The sequence below is a fragment of the Martes martes genome (genome assembly GCF_963455335.1).
Source record: "Martes martes genome assembly, chromosome: 4".
Lineage (NCBI taxonomy): Eukaryota > Metazoa > Chordata > Mammalia > Carnivora > Mustelidae > Martes > Martes martes.
This window is the reverse complement of record NC_137891.1, coordinates 138,880,641-138,895,072: the sequence shown is the minus strand read 5'-3', so window position 1 is coordinate 138,895,072 and position 14,432 is coordinate 138,880,641. Positions and strand designations below refer to the sequence as shown.

General features: G+C 41.6%; 1 protein-coding gene across 2 annotated transcripts in view; it reads right to left on the bottom strand.

Annotated features, from left to right (window-relative positions):
* JAK1 (Janus kinase 1) overlaps positions 1-14,432 on the bottom strand; it is a 222,090-nt gene that overhangs the window by 111,632 nt on the left and 96,026 nt on the right. Inside the window, exon 1 of one of the 2 annotated variants that reach the window (XM_080802620.1) lies at positions 13,428-13,672. The exons of the other annotated variant lie outside the window; for it this stretch is intronic. The gene's annotated coding sequence lies outside the window, so the exon portion shown is untranslated. Of the gene's footprint in view, positions 1-13,427; positions 13,673-14,432 lie in introns of those variants that run through there. 2 annotated transcript variants of the gene reach the window in all.

The following is a 14,432-nucleotide window of genomic DNA, read 5'->3' as shown; positions in this document are numbered from 1 at the left end:
AGTGCAATAATGTGTATAAATTCCAGAATGTGCATAATTCAGGCATGACATATAAGCCTTTCAAGTGTATCACTGGAGGTAATATACTCAAACAAATACACTGGTACTCTCCAGTTTATGAAAGGTTTTGCCTTTTTAAAAATTCATTCCCAGATGGTTATCTGAAATTTAAAGTCCATTCTCCCCCAACACACACTGGCATAAATGTGGTTAGGTTTCCAAGCCAACACACAAAAGACCAATTTAACACTTAACGTATCTGAAACAATATACATGGGCCCTGCAAAGAGAGCAGAAAATATTAGCGCATCAAAGAGAACTGTGAGTGATCTGGTCATTTTGAAAGCTGGAACTTAAGGGTAAGCAGAGTGTAGCTTAATGAGGGATGCAGATAGAGTGGTGAGGAGGTGCCTGAGGGCTTTAAGACAACTAATCTCAGGAATTTTGAGACCAAGAGCCAGGTAGGCCTCACTTTGATCAAATCCAGGTGCCTCCACTTAAAAAATGGATGCCTTTAAACATGTTATTCAATCATTCTGAGCCTTCCTGTACCGATCTGAATGTTGGGCACAGAGTAAGCATTCAATACACAATAAAGAAGTTTATACATTTTTTTTACTTGCCTGAAACTACATAGCGTTCATCTTCTTTGGCATAAAAGTACACTTAACGCATAGCTGGGTTTATCATTCATTGTCAGAAAATGTTTAGCTTCCACATAAAACAAAACCATATTTTTTAAGTGTCTAGATAAGAAACGTACAAGGAAGAAGGCTGCTGAGTGTGAGAAAAGGAGAGTCTGAATTAAAATGAAGTCACTGAGAAGGGATGGAAGATAGAGGGAAAAGACAGATTTGTAATGTATAGGATGTATTAGGATCCTCCTGGTAAGAGAAGATTTGAGAGGGAATTCCAAGGAATTTCCAGGGACTTATGGGCTGTCTACACAATGAAGCGAAGATAGGAGGGATCATAAATAACAGTAGTGACAAGCCCTGACGGGGTGCTGGCGCACGTACACATACATGCACGCGCATGCGTGCTCATGCAATCCTCACAACCTAAAAAGTACGTACCATTATTATCCTCATCTTACAGAGGAGAAAACCATGACACAAAGAGATCGAATAACTTGCCCAGGATCACTCAGCTAGTATAATAAAGCAGAATTCAAACCCACAGACTCTGGTTCCAGATTTGGAAGTCTGAGCCACTATGTTATACTGGTGCTTTTGTAGCAATAGGAAGCCAGCCATTTGCATATGGGGGTTTCCTGCATCAGAAGTTCATAACTTGAGTAATATCAATAAAGTTCCCACTTATAAACATCTAAACATTACATAATCATTTACAGATTCCCTTGCAATTTTCAGTATCTGAGGTAGGAGTGGGTAAAATTTATTGAATGCTGCTAAATCCCGCTGAATCCCAGGCACTGTCTGAAGCTATTCCCTATGTTCGACCTCATTTAACCCTCACAAAACCACCTTTGTGATAGGCACTATTAAATCCACCTTATAGATGAGAAAAACTGACCAATTATGAGCCCAAAGTCACAAAGCCAGCAAGTGGCAGAGGACAGCTTTAGACCCAGTTCTTCCTGGTTCCAAGTCCAGGCTGCTTTTCACAACACATCTGGTATACTCAGATCAAAACACTGTAAACATGGGACATGTTATCTAACAACCAAGTAATAAAAAGCAACAGTAAACCAAGTTTGTTTACACTGTCAAAAATATTTCATAAGAAAGTACTGAACTCTAAATGTTTAGGACAGCTAAATGAACCCAGTCACCTGTTTTACCCCCATCCCCCCAACAAAAACCAGTCCTTTCAGATCCTCTTTATTACCTAGCCATCTAACACCACCAAATACAATACAGGTGCACGAGGCATGTCTCTGAGAACCAAAAATTGCTTCAGAAGCATTACTCCATAAAACAGGACAGACACAAGTAGCATAGTTTAAAAGCCAATGTCAGCAAACAAATAAACAAAAAAACAAAGAGGCAAGAGACAAGACAATAGAAAGGGTTCTCTGAGAGAAGCATTTTCCAGTTATACCTCAGTAAAGCTGTGGGTAGGGGAGAAAGAGTAGATAGGATGTTTTTGTTTTTAATGCCAGAGAGCTTCAAATCTGAATTTCATGTCTGCCATTTACTAGCTTTGTTTGCTCATCTGGAAAATGATGCTGTCATGATCCAATTCCCTGGCTGTTAAAGGATTAAATACCAAATGCAAAGCACATACAATAGCTGACCCATGAAAGTTTACTAATCTTGAGTCTCATGCTCTCTCTCCTTCCTACTTGCAAAGATGTACTACACACCACAGACCTGGGAGACATAACCCGTCCCAAGCATATGTAACCAAGAGATCACAAGACACTTATAAAGCGCTTTTCTCCTTTTCTCCAAACCCATGTCCTGTTTCCCATATTGCCCCGTTTACCTATTTCTTTTGAGATACTTACCTCTCCTACCATCTTGGTATCACCTCAGGGATGGGTAAACCAAGGGGCTAGTATTTACTATTTACATTTCTATGACCCAAAGAGTTAAGGCTACCTATATGAATATAAAAGAGACATATAACAGAACAATTCATTAGAGAAGGACTTAATACATGTGACATACAATCTGGTGGAAGACTGAGGCGGGGAGACTATATTGTCTGCCCAGAAAAATGGACAGCAACCTAAAACAAGCAAATAACTTGGGCCTGAGCTTTCTGGCAAGGAAATGTTATTAATTAAAGAGCACTCTTTTCTCTTTTTTATAAAAAGGAAACATATCAATTCCTGAAGAGGAACATTAGTAATTTGCCTGAACTTATTTACTAAGTTAGTGACAGGACCAAGAATACAACCAAAGTCTTCCAAAACACCAGATCTTTCATAAAAGTGTACCTCTTTATATAAGACTGAAGGATTTAATCTGACCAAATCCCCATCAACAAAACATTCCCATTGAGAATGTCTACAAATTGTATATATCTACACAGAACATAGCATTCATTCAATAAAAACCCATGTGCCCACTGTGAAAGGCGATAATATAGTGAATGAGATCGTTCCTGGCCTCAAGGGCCTTGGGACTGTACGAGAGAGCCAGCTTACTAAAGAACTAAGGCATAAAGCCAAACGTGATGCCCTACAAAAGAGGACTGCATACCACTGGAAAACTACGTGTGTGTATGTGTATCTCTTGTTGGGGGTGGGTGGGATCAGGAACATTTGAAAGGACCTTGAAAGGTAGAGAATTTTGACAGATGGTGAAGAGCACAAGACACGGGCCAAGTCCATTAGAAAAGAAGAACGCAGAAAAATAGAAGAAATGTTTAAGGCCTGAATGCAAAACAGTAAATAATCTATTTTGGCACAGTGCAGAATGGGAAAAATGGGAGAAGCAACTGAAAAGTTGAGGTCTTACCATGAGGAGCCCTGAATGCCACGCTAAGGTGGAGTTTAGACAATTTTCTGTATGCAATTGGGACTGATGAAGGCTTATGGTCAGGACAATTCCATGACCTGAATCCAGTAGCAAGACTATTCAATGTCTGTGTGGAGGACAGACTAGAGGGAAAGGGCTGGAGGCAGGAAGACTATGTTAGAGATTGCTGGGATCATGCTGGTAAAAGAAAGCTGGGTCAGAGGCAGGGGACTGGAGAGCAGGCAAAGGTGTAAATGCTGGGAGGGAGCACTGAGAGCACTGGGCAGACTGCAGTCTGTGGGTGGGGAGAAGGGAAGGAGAGGAGTCAAGATGAGTCTAAGGCAAGGGTCAGCAAACTTTGGCCCAGGACCAAATCCGGTCTGTCTCCTATTTTCACTTGTCCTCCTGTCTCCTATATCACTTGTACAGCTTCTTAGCTGTACAAATTTTTATGTTTTTAAGTAGTTGAGGCAAAAATAATATTTTGTGACATGTGAAAATTCAAATTTCAGGGCCCATACATAAAATCAGAACACAGCCATACTCATTGGTTTATATATTGTCTACATTTGCTTTAGTTCTCCAAAAGAATTGTATAGTTGTGACAGAGGTGGCCTGGCCCTCAAAGCTGAAAATATTTACTGTCTTTCCCTTCGTGGAAAAAGTTCTCTGACTGCTGATCTAAGAGGTTTTGAGGGTGGTGAAGAGAGATGGTATTAAGAGGAACAGAGAAATCTGCCATTGGTATGGTGGGGTCAGAAAGAGAGATACCAATTTTGAAGCAGTTAAATGGAAGGTGTCAATAAGAAAGTCAGTTAAGGGGGCCCAGCATGAAATGGAAAGACCACCCTCTGTGGGGCTTGGGCATCTGCCACTCTCCCTGCCTTGTATACTCTCCTTCTAGATCACCACATGGCCTGGCTCCTACTCATTATTCAGGCCTGAACTCCCATGTCACTGTCTAGGAGGAAGCCCCTCTCCCATCCACTTCGGCATTCTCTATCCACTACCTTATTTTCTTTATTGCATTTATCACCACCAGAAATTATCTTATTTATGGACAGGTGTGACATCTTAGAAGGCTGGCTCTTTAAGGAAAGGCCTTGCCTTTTGTTTTCTAAACCAGTGCTTTGAATCATGCCTGAAGTTGCTGGTTTTTCTAAACCAGTGCTTTGAATCATGCTGGTTTTTCTAAATCATGCTGGTTTTTCTAAACCAGTGCTTTGAATCATGCCTGAAGCTGCTCCACAACCGGAGTTCAATGAAAGCAAGTCATCTGCACAGTTTTAGGAACAAAATGGCTCTTGACATTCACAGCAGCTTGGGGAAAAGTCTTCACTAGGGGAAAGGGAGAGATGAGAAGCAGAGAAGAGAGCAAAGACACAGAAAGGAAGGAGACAGGTACTATGTTTCAGAAGCCAGACAGCAGTGCGGCATCTTTCACGAAGAGGGTGTTTAGGAGCATCATACGTCTTAGATAACAAGAACAGAAAAAAAAAGGTCAAAGTGTGACAGCAAGAAGGTCACCAGTGACCTCAAAGAAGGCTCAAGAGTGTGGAGGTGGCAGGTTGCAAAGAATTAAAGAATGAGTGAGTGGGAGGAAGTGAAGGCTTTCAAGGCATTAAGCAGAGAGTGGCCAGAGAGAGGAGCTCCAAGGGGAGCAGCAAGTGAGGAAGGGATCCTTCTTTTTTTTTTTTCCATACAATGACTTAAGTCCCATCATGTCACTGCCCTGTTTTAAATCCTTCAATTTCCCCTTTTATATTATAAGGCCTAAAATAATATGGCTCACAAGGCCCTGCCTAATCAGGTTCCTGTCTGCCTCAGCAGCCTGAATCTTTATCCTCTGTTCCAGCTGCAGTGTTGGTTCCACCCCAGGTCCTTTGCACATGCTGTTTCCTTTGGAAAAAAACCCTCCCCTTCCTCTTAGCCTGGCTAACTCTTTTACCCTTCAGATTTCAATCTTCCAAAAAATATATACCACTGAGACACCCCCCCCCTTTGTACTGCCTTCAACCTCTATAGAAAACTAAGACATCTCTCCTGGTACTTAGCATAATTATAACAAACAGCTGTATAATTGTTGAATTATTGTGTTTTCCACTAGCAAGGAAGCTTCCGGAGGGCAGGAATCAGGTCTTCCTCTCACATAATACATGATTTACAGGTAATTATTAAATAAAGGAATAAACATGAAAACCTAAAAGCATTTTTAATCTCAGCCAGTTTGTGCATCTCTAGTGGCCAACCTCCTAAATCCACATCAAGTGGGCTTACAACTTACATTCCGGCCAGTTGGCTTTCTCTGACTTCTCCCTCCCACTTCTAACCAACCTGAGTGAATGGTCATTCTAACCAAGTAAAATGATGGGATTCTTTGGGGATACCACCATATATCAAATGATTTTTCCAATTAGAAAACTAATATACGGTTATTAGGAGACCTACCTACTTTTACAGAATGGCTTTAACTGAAAAAAACAAAAAACAAACAAAAAAACAGCCAGAATATTAAATTTAGGCATTATGCATCTAACTTCTTTTAAGTCTGTTTTGTGAATCAGCCCTAAAATGAGTTTGCAGGTATACAGTAAAAGATCCATTGCATCTCTTTATTATATAAATCACATCTGTCTGCCTCCCTGTGTGAGAGCTTGTTTAATAACAGAATTTTTTACTGGGAAAACATACATTTGACAGATTGTTTTCTCCTTATTTTTTTACTTTGTTTTTTCTCTCACTATAAATAAAAGATTATAAATTCTACTAATTGAAAAAAAATGCTATGAATTACAGCCTTGCTACAGCTTGAGCAAATTAACAGTGTAAATAAGTCTGCAGACATAATTGTGCTTAATTGAATGAACTGTTGTCAGTTCTAATAGCTGGAGGCCCTTTAAATCACTATTAAAAACAAGAGTTGCATTAATTAAAAATTGTTCTTAACTATTTCTACCCCATATATACATTCAAACTTGTTGGAATTACCCAATACAGCTGAAAATGATAAGCCTAAATTTATTTTTTAAATACCTACAGGTCAACCTATTCATCATTTGAGCTAGACTTCTCTTCCACAAATACAAAGTAGGGAGTTTTACTTTCTTTATCCTTCTCAAATGGGAAGATACAGCTAATTTCTTTGCCATCCAAGAACATGGAATGAAAAGATCAAGCTCTACTCCAACTATGTGGCAACTGTTCTTGAGAATACAAATGCAACACTGAGAAGGAAGTAAATGCCTATTTAAAATATGATTAGGAGGAAGGGCCAACTTTTCGTACCATTTATATTTTGGGTAAACTTTGCTTTTGGAAAGCACATATATGGAAATAGAAACTGATAAAACAGCATTCATGAGAAACTGAATATATATTTCAGAGTTCCTTCAAACTCTTCTAATTGCTTAAACAGCAAAACTCCTAACACATCATCTGACTTACAAGATTTTTTGTGTCACACAACTCTGAAGACACCATTTTAAAACGGGTATGCCTGTGTTTCTGCCACTTCCTAAGTAAACTCAATCAGTGAGAGCAACACAGAACCTTTATATTGACTTTCCCAGAAAGTCTAATACATTCCTACTGAATTATATACCTTGCGTGACCTTTTAAGTTAAACTAAAGGCACCTTTGTTTCTCATTTTTCCTTAAAAATACAGCAGAACCTAATGTATCACCTTTGGTGCTGTCTACACAATAAACTCTAGATTTGAGAAACTTTAAGTGCCTAAACTTTTTTGATTTAACCATTTCTAATTGAAGTCTTTCTTAATACAGAATGTTTCAGCTACTGTTTTGTATTTAATAGGTCCCCTTCCCTACCATCTTAAAGCATCCTGAATACAATCTGAGCTCTTTGCTTTCAGCCCGAAGCATATTCACCAATAAAAAATAAATAAAAATTAAAAAATAAAGCTAACACATGTTTAGCTTACGCCATGTGCCTGGCACCATTCCAAAATCTTCAGGTGTAGTTATTCAATCCTCAAAACAATCTTACAGGTAGGAACATCTTTACTTTCATTTTATTGATAAAGAAACAAGCTTAAGTTGCCCACATTATCACTGCTAGGATCAAAACAAGCAGACTGGCTCCTGAGCCACCAAAAACACAGATTATAAAAAACAAGGTGAAAACACAATAACTCTGTTTTCCATCTCGAGGTGTAGTTAAGTGGAAACTGATTTAGCCTTTCCCAGCTGGGTTCAAGTTATTCCTAAATAACTCTTTCCCTGAAGAGTTAAAGCACCTCTTGTGAGCAAAGATTCCTCACTGGCTTCTCGTTCTGAAGAAAATCTCTTCTTTGAGCTTGTCCTATTGCAATCGTGACAGCAGCTTCTTACTTCATCCCCGCCCACCACTTTCGCACCTCCCAAAAGCCCAACCACTAGGGTTGCCCTTTTCTGCTAGAGACCAATCTATCCTGCCCTTTGCAGTGTATGCTCCACAACCCAGCCTCTTCTTAATGGCTTGGTCATCATTAGCAACACCAATTACCATCCTGTGTTGTGACGGCGACTAGGGTATTTACAATGGCATTTGCCCCTCCACTAAATGGCATCACCCAAACTGTTTCACTTTTTGAGTTATGGTTCTGCTTTTCATTCTGCTTCTCACTCACTTCCAAGATAAAAATTAACACTGCCTGTCTCAGAGAATGTACCTTCTTGGAGTCATCCTCTTAATAACTCCTGTCTCTTATGTTTGTAGTTAATTTCCTGCTGACTTGAACACCAGTTAAATGGGCTGTCAAGAAACTCTTTATAAATTACAAGCAAATCAAAGTAGTTTCTCTACTATCGGGAAAGCACATATGGATTCCATGACATCTCTTGTGGCTTGAAACATTTCCTGCCTCCTAGCAGTCTTCTGGATAGTTGATAAGGGGTGGATAAGAAAGAAATGTTTTCTGTGACAGGGAGGAAAAGATAACGGTGGATTGAAGCTGATCCTTTCAGCGTTTCACAGTTGTTTCATTTGCTAATGATGTTATGTGCTTGAGCTCAAGAATTACGAATGGCTCCCCATTCATTCAACACAGACCACTGCCCCTAACCTCAAACTGCTCGAAGACTTGAGGACAGTCTCAGTCTTCACAGTCTGGCCCCATCCTACATGTCCAGCCTCACCTTCTTCTGCTGCCTCCCCCTATTCTGCTCTAATCACAGTGGCTGCCTTCCAAGTTTGTCACCCACACCACATATCTGCCTGCCTTTGCATGCTCCATCTCTGCCTAGAGTCCCTTCCCATCCCTAGACAAGAGAACTCCTACTCACTCCTCAAAGCCCAACTCTAGTGAAACCTCTTCAAAAAAGCAGTGGCCAGGGCTTCAAGCTAGGTTTAGCTTTCTTCAGGGGTCCCAGCACTCTTAATTCCAATTTCTATTATAGCATCACCCAACTGTGTGACAGTTATATACAACAGGCTTATTTCCATATAAACTGTCTTATTCATCTACCAGAAATGAGTAGGTACTGCAGAGATGTTTGCTTATACAGAGTTAATTAATCTGTAACATAAAAAAACGGAGGAAAGGTAGGAAGCCAGTTCTTAGTCCTCAGACATTAAAGGAGTGCCATGAAGGTTCCTAGGAAACATTCTACATTCCCAAAGTAGGACTTACTTTTTTGTATATGTAAAATCTACAACTGAGAAACCCTGAATGAACAGCTTCAAGGTTCTTCCACTAGACTGTAAACTCTATAAAGACAAGGATTTTTACATGTTTTGTTCAGTTTATTCACACCCCGAGATTCATAGCAGGGGCTCAACAAGTATTTACGGAATGAATAAAGGAATGAACAAAGTGTTGAGTGAATATTACTGTAAAGTAAACTGGGTTACCACAGATTAAAAATATCCTAACAAAGACCAGCTCTGTCTTTTGGCTAGAGTAGACTTAAAGAAATTTTCATTTTTCTTCTAAAGCAGGTCTTGCCTAGGGACTGGGCAATTTATTCACGGAGCACCAAGGAAAAATTTGAGCCCACTGCCAGCTGCTAAGAATCACAGATCATAAAACCTGAGAAGTAAATATATCATGGAAACGAACTTAATGTTTTATGCTTTCTTGTTGCCAAAAAAACTGGTGCACTTCAGAAGGAAGAATACTCACAGGAGGTAGTTTCCTGCCCCTGAAACCCGGTCACTTCAACATGGCAGCTGTTTAAAACTCCATGTTACCATCGGGTTTTCAAGACAGGAAGCAATAGTGGCACACCTAGCCAAGTACAGGGGAGAGTAAGAAGCAGAGAGGAAACAACATGCCGAATGAGAACACGGCTTGGAGGTTAGCCCAAGAGTACAAAACGTACAATGAACAAAAACAAAGTACAGAGTACAAAACAATGTACAAAAACAATGAACGAATTTCTCTAATGTCTCCCATAATGTAATTTACCTGTCCATGGTAATTATGAAAAAAAAGAGAAAATGAAGGGCATAGAAACTGATAGTACCTTCTCTGGTCACCAGCTGCTCCCCCTTTTTCCATCATTAGTTCTTCTTCCAATTTTAAGGACTCTTACAGAAAAGAAAATTGGTAAGATTTGATTGTCTTTAAATGGGAAAGGGAGTAAACCATGGATGACTTTTCTCCTTTACTTTCCTCAATTTCCTGATTTTCTAGAAGTGTTCCCTCCTGTTATGCTAAGAAAACAATTCTTACGTTCAAAAAACCTGCAGAGCTGAAAAGTTTATGTTCTAATAAGAAAACTATATTAAATCCTTTACCCAAAAAAAATTAATAACAAAGAATTCAGTAATACCAAACCATCCAATCTTTTCACTCAATAACCTTAACCTCTTTACTCCTCAACTACTGGTATATCTAACAATTTATTTAAAATATGTTTCCATAACAATTAAAATTTGTGTGGCACGTCAGTTATCATGTGTTATTTAACTGATTTTCCCCAACAACTTTCTGAAATGGTGAATACTCTGATTTCCATTCTACAGATGAGGAAAACTGGGAACTGAAGGGAAGCTATTTGCTATGACAGATCCCCATATCTTCTTGTTCCCCACCTGGCATTCCAAAACAGAATTTTTCAACCCCAGTGCTACTGACTTTTGAACCAGGTTATTCTTTGTTGTATGGGGCTGCCCCATACATCCTAGGATGTTTAGCAATATACTTGGCCTCTACCCACTGGATGCCAGAAACACTGCCTCCTCCCACCCCTAAGTTATAATAACCAAAAATGTCTCCAGAAATTGCAAATATCTTTTTGAGCACAAAATCATACCCAGTTGAGAAATACTGGTCTAAAAGAATCCAAGAGGTTCTTTTTGGCATCTCTATTCTATGACAAGCTCCATATACCACTGAGACACAAGAAATCACAAAGCATCAGATGTGCTTGTTCAGGAACATTGAGTCAATTAACCAATTCCCCATTCACTTGAAACAATGTTTCAAAATGCGGATATGAACAAGAAAAATTTCCTTGTACAAATATTCACATCTCAGAGGATATATTTTCTAAAGGCATATTATCTCATTAGAAAAAAATAAGGAAATACATAAGGAAAATATATAAAATATGTGTGTATGTAGGGGAAAAAACACTTATCAGAGGAGTTAGAAAACACAGATCTTGGTCTTTTCTAATAAACCTTATTAACTCAGTTATAGATCAGGGTTCCTCCTATAAAAGTGAATATAAACCTACACGTTCTCAATACTTGCTTCAGCTGGGTTTCTGTCCTAATATATGCATGACCTAAAGCTATTCAGAAGAAACTGAATGATAACTTTGAAACATCACTACAATTTGTGGCCTGCAGTTGAAACCACTAGTGTTTGTGAACCCAGAATCTAAACTGGCAGACCTAACAATCTTGACTTAAAAGCACTCAGTTTAAGTTTCTTCATGCCATTCAATCCGAGTCTCTGTTACTGCAAAAGCAACTCCACCCTCAAGATTCTTTATTTTTACAGCTTTTAAACAAATGCCTGAGCTGCAAAAATTCTGCAACCTAATTCACCTTAATACCTTAATCTGTAAAGGGTAGATACCAAAAGACTAGAAAGATAATCAAAGTATAGCATTAACCAAACTGATACAAGACTGCTTAAATTATAGCAAACTGAAATGTAGTTATATAAATTATATTTTGGAAAATGTTTGAATTATTTTTATCTATATATGTATAATTTATTTATCCTCTATCATTTCCCAATGGTTGTAATTAGTATATAGTGGAACTGGGAATCAGTGTGGAGTGTGTCATCTCACACTGCAATCCTCAGATTTAAAAATAATTTTTGCAGCTATTTAGAGAAATTAAGATACAGTGAAAGAGCTTAGTTAATATGATATATAGAATTAAGAAGAGGTTGTGATTATTCCTATTCACAAATGTCCACAATCGCTCAGTATGATTAGTTATGCCTTTAAACATGATCTGGACCTATACATAGACATTTTTCTCCATAATACACAGTATGCTGTACCCCAAATGTCTAGTACCCTCATGGTCTCCATTAACCGTCACCATAAAGTACAAAAGAACACACGGATCCTTCAGTAAGGACTCCCTGGTCTTAAAAATATCAGAGTCACCAAAAACAAAAGTGAGAAACAGCACAAAATGGGGTTTTGGAAAGGGAGGAAAAAACATTTAATCAATGTAAAATGCTAATCTTAAAAAAAAAATTGCACTGTGTATATGCCCATGATTTGAATCCTTTTCTTAAAAATTTGCCAACAAAGACACCATGATCACATGTAATTGTCTGCATTCTACTCATCACTTAACTATACAAGGTTTTTAATGCGTTCCTCCTCAAAGCAATGACAATTATATACCGCTGTGAACTACTGCCATGAGAGAAAAACCTATGACTCGTAAAAAGAAAAAAGGAAAAAAAAAAGTTAATAGCATATATTCAACGGGGGCAGAAGACAGACCGCTCACAGCTACGTATTAGAAAAAGTGGCAGGGTCCTCTTCCCAACAGACACACAAGAATTCACAGAAAATACACCGTTTATTGAAAAACTGCGAACACCTGCAATAATCACACCTTTTATCTAGTCTCCCTAAAAAAGTTCCATGGTAAAGAGACATCCAAGGAGCCCACATCCCTGGAACCTTGAGGTGTGACTTGAGAGGGGTGTTTACTAGCCCGGCTAAAGCGACGTCTCCCTTTGAAGCTTGGCGACCACGCGTGGAATGGGTGAGGAGTACGACAGAAGGCCAGAGACCAGCCCCAGTTTCAGTTAATCAGTCCCACTACAGTAGAATTCGCACTTCCCTGGGGCCCTCTCTCACTCTTCCTCTTCCCTGGCCCTCTCGCTCTGGATGCGTAGTCTTTCGCCCGTCTCGCTGGCTGCCTAGGGCCAGGGTCCCAAAAGAACGTAAAAGGGGAAGGGGCGTTTCCTGATTCCACAGAAGACCCTCTTCTAGCCCCAAACATGGACCCAAAGCCCAGAAACTTTCCCTCGCTGGGATGGCAAAGGAGGAAAACGACGACGACCCTCGGCCTCCGTCCGGAGGCCAGAAAACCTCCTCCCGCCCCCCACACCCCCCCGACAGTTCTGCCAAAGAGCTGGCGGTCAAGTTCTCGGTGCAAGGGCGAGGGACGTCAGACCTCAAGCCCGCGCCTGTATCTCAGGGTGGTATAAACAGGATGTCAGCGCGTTCCAGGCTTGTTTATGAAAACTTGGTGTGTGCTCTGGGGGAGGGGGCGGCGAGCTTTAACCTCCCCCCCCTTCCCGGCCTGGGGCCCCCGCCCCCCAACCTCCCAGCCACCAGCCGGCTCAGCTCGGCTGGAAATCCCCCGCTCCCCGCCCGCACCCACACGCCCCCAGCCCGCCCGGGCCCCCAGTCCAGCGCCGCGTTTGCTGAGTGGCCGGGGGTGCGCGGCTCGCCGAGGGCAGAGAGCGGCGGCTGCGTCGCCCGCCAGCGCCGGCTCTGCGCCCCTCGCCCGGCCGTCCGCGGCCGCCACAGGGTTCTCCACCTCCCCTCCGCGACACTCACCACTTCCGTGTGCGCCTAGGCTGGGGTGGGGGAGTGCTCCGGCTCACGGCGCAGGTCCCACTGCCTACTCGCTCAGCAGCCAGCCCCGTAGGGCCCCGGCGTGCGCGCGCCAGGGGGCTGAGGAGGGGGCGCGGGACCCGGCACCAGGGCTGCGGCGCAGGCCCGCGCTGTCTGCGGCTGCTAGCTACTCCGCCGCCGCCGCGGCCTGCGCTCCGCGACGTTCCCGCCCCGCCCCGCCCCGCCCCGCCGCTGCTTCCGCCCCGCCCCGCCGCTGCCTCCGCCTCCCAGGCCGAAGCCGGCTCCGCCTCCTCGTGACGTCACGAGCGGCTGCCCAAGAAAGAGTGGGCGGAGGCCGCGATGTAGGCGTAGGCTCCGCCGCGGAGCGGGTCCCTGCGCCTTCAGTCTTCCCGCCCGGTACCCATCTGGTTTCGCTCATGCCCTCATCCTTCATCCTCACAAGGCTGCTTAACCGCGCCTTGTGGAGACACCAGTCTAGGAACGAGAGTTCTGCCAGGGCAGACAGTAAAATTGTCAGGTTTGGGCTACAGGTTTATCCCTCCTAAGTTTGGGGTGCCCTCCACCACATGTTGCTGCACCGCGATTCCCTTATCACAGTCCTATGCCTCTTGTCAGGATAGAGTAAGAGGTGAGCTGTGTGGCACTTGACTACCAGCAACTTCAAAGCAAATCTTATCTGAAAATGGCAAGTTACTGCAGATCCAACGTATTCCGTAAAGAGCTCTTTTAAGTTAAAAAAAAATAAAACAAAAAAAAACTTATCTAACATTTGTTGATACCTAATGTATTAGGCGCTTTTCAATTTTTTTTTTTACTAATAATCTCTCATAGTAGATATTATCCTCATTTTATCCATGAGAAAACAAATTGAGTCTTACGTGTCTTAAAGTCACACTGCAGCCAGGACTCCTATCCTTGTAGACAGTCTACAGCCAAATCCTGACAATTTTACTTCCAAGGTATCTCCAGTCCTTTTGTTTCTCTATT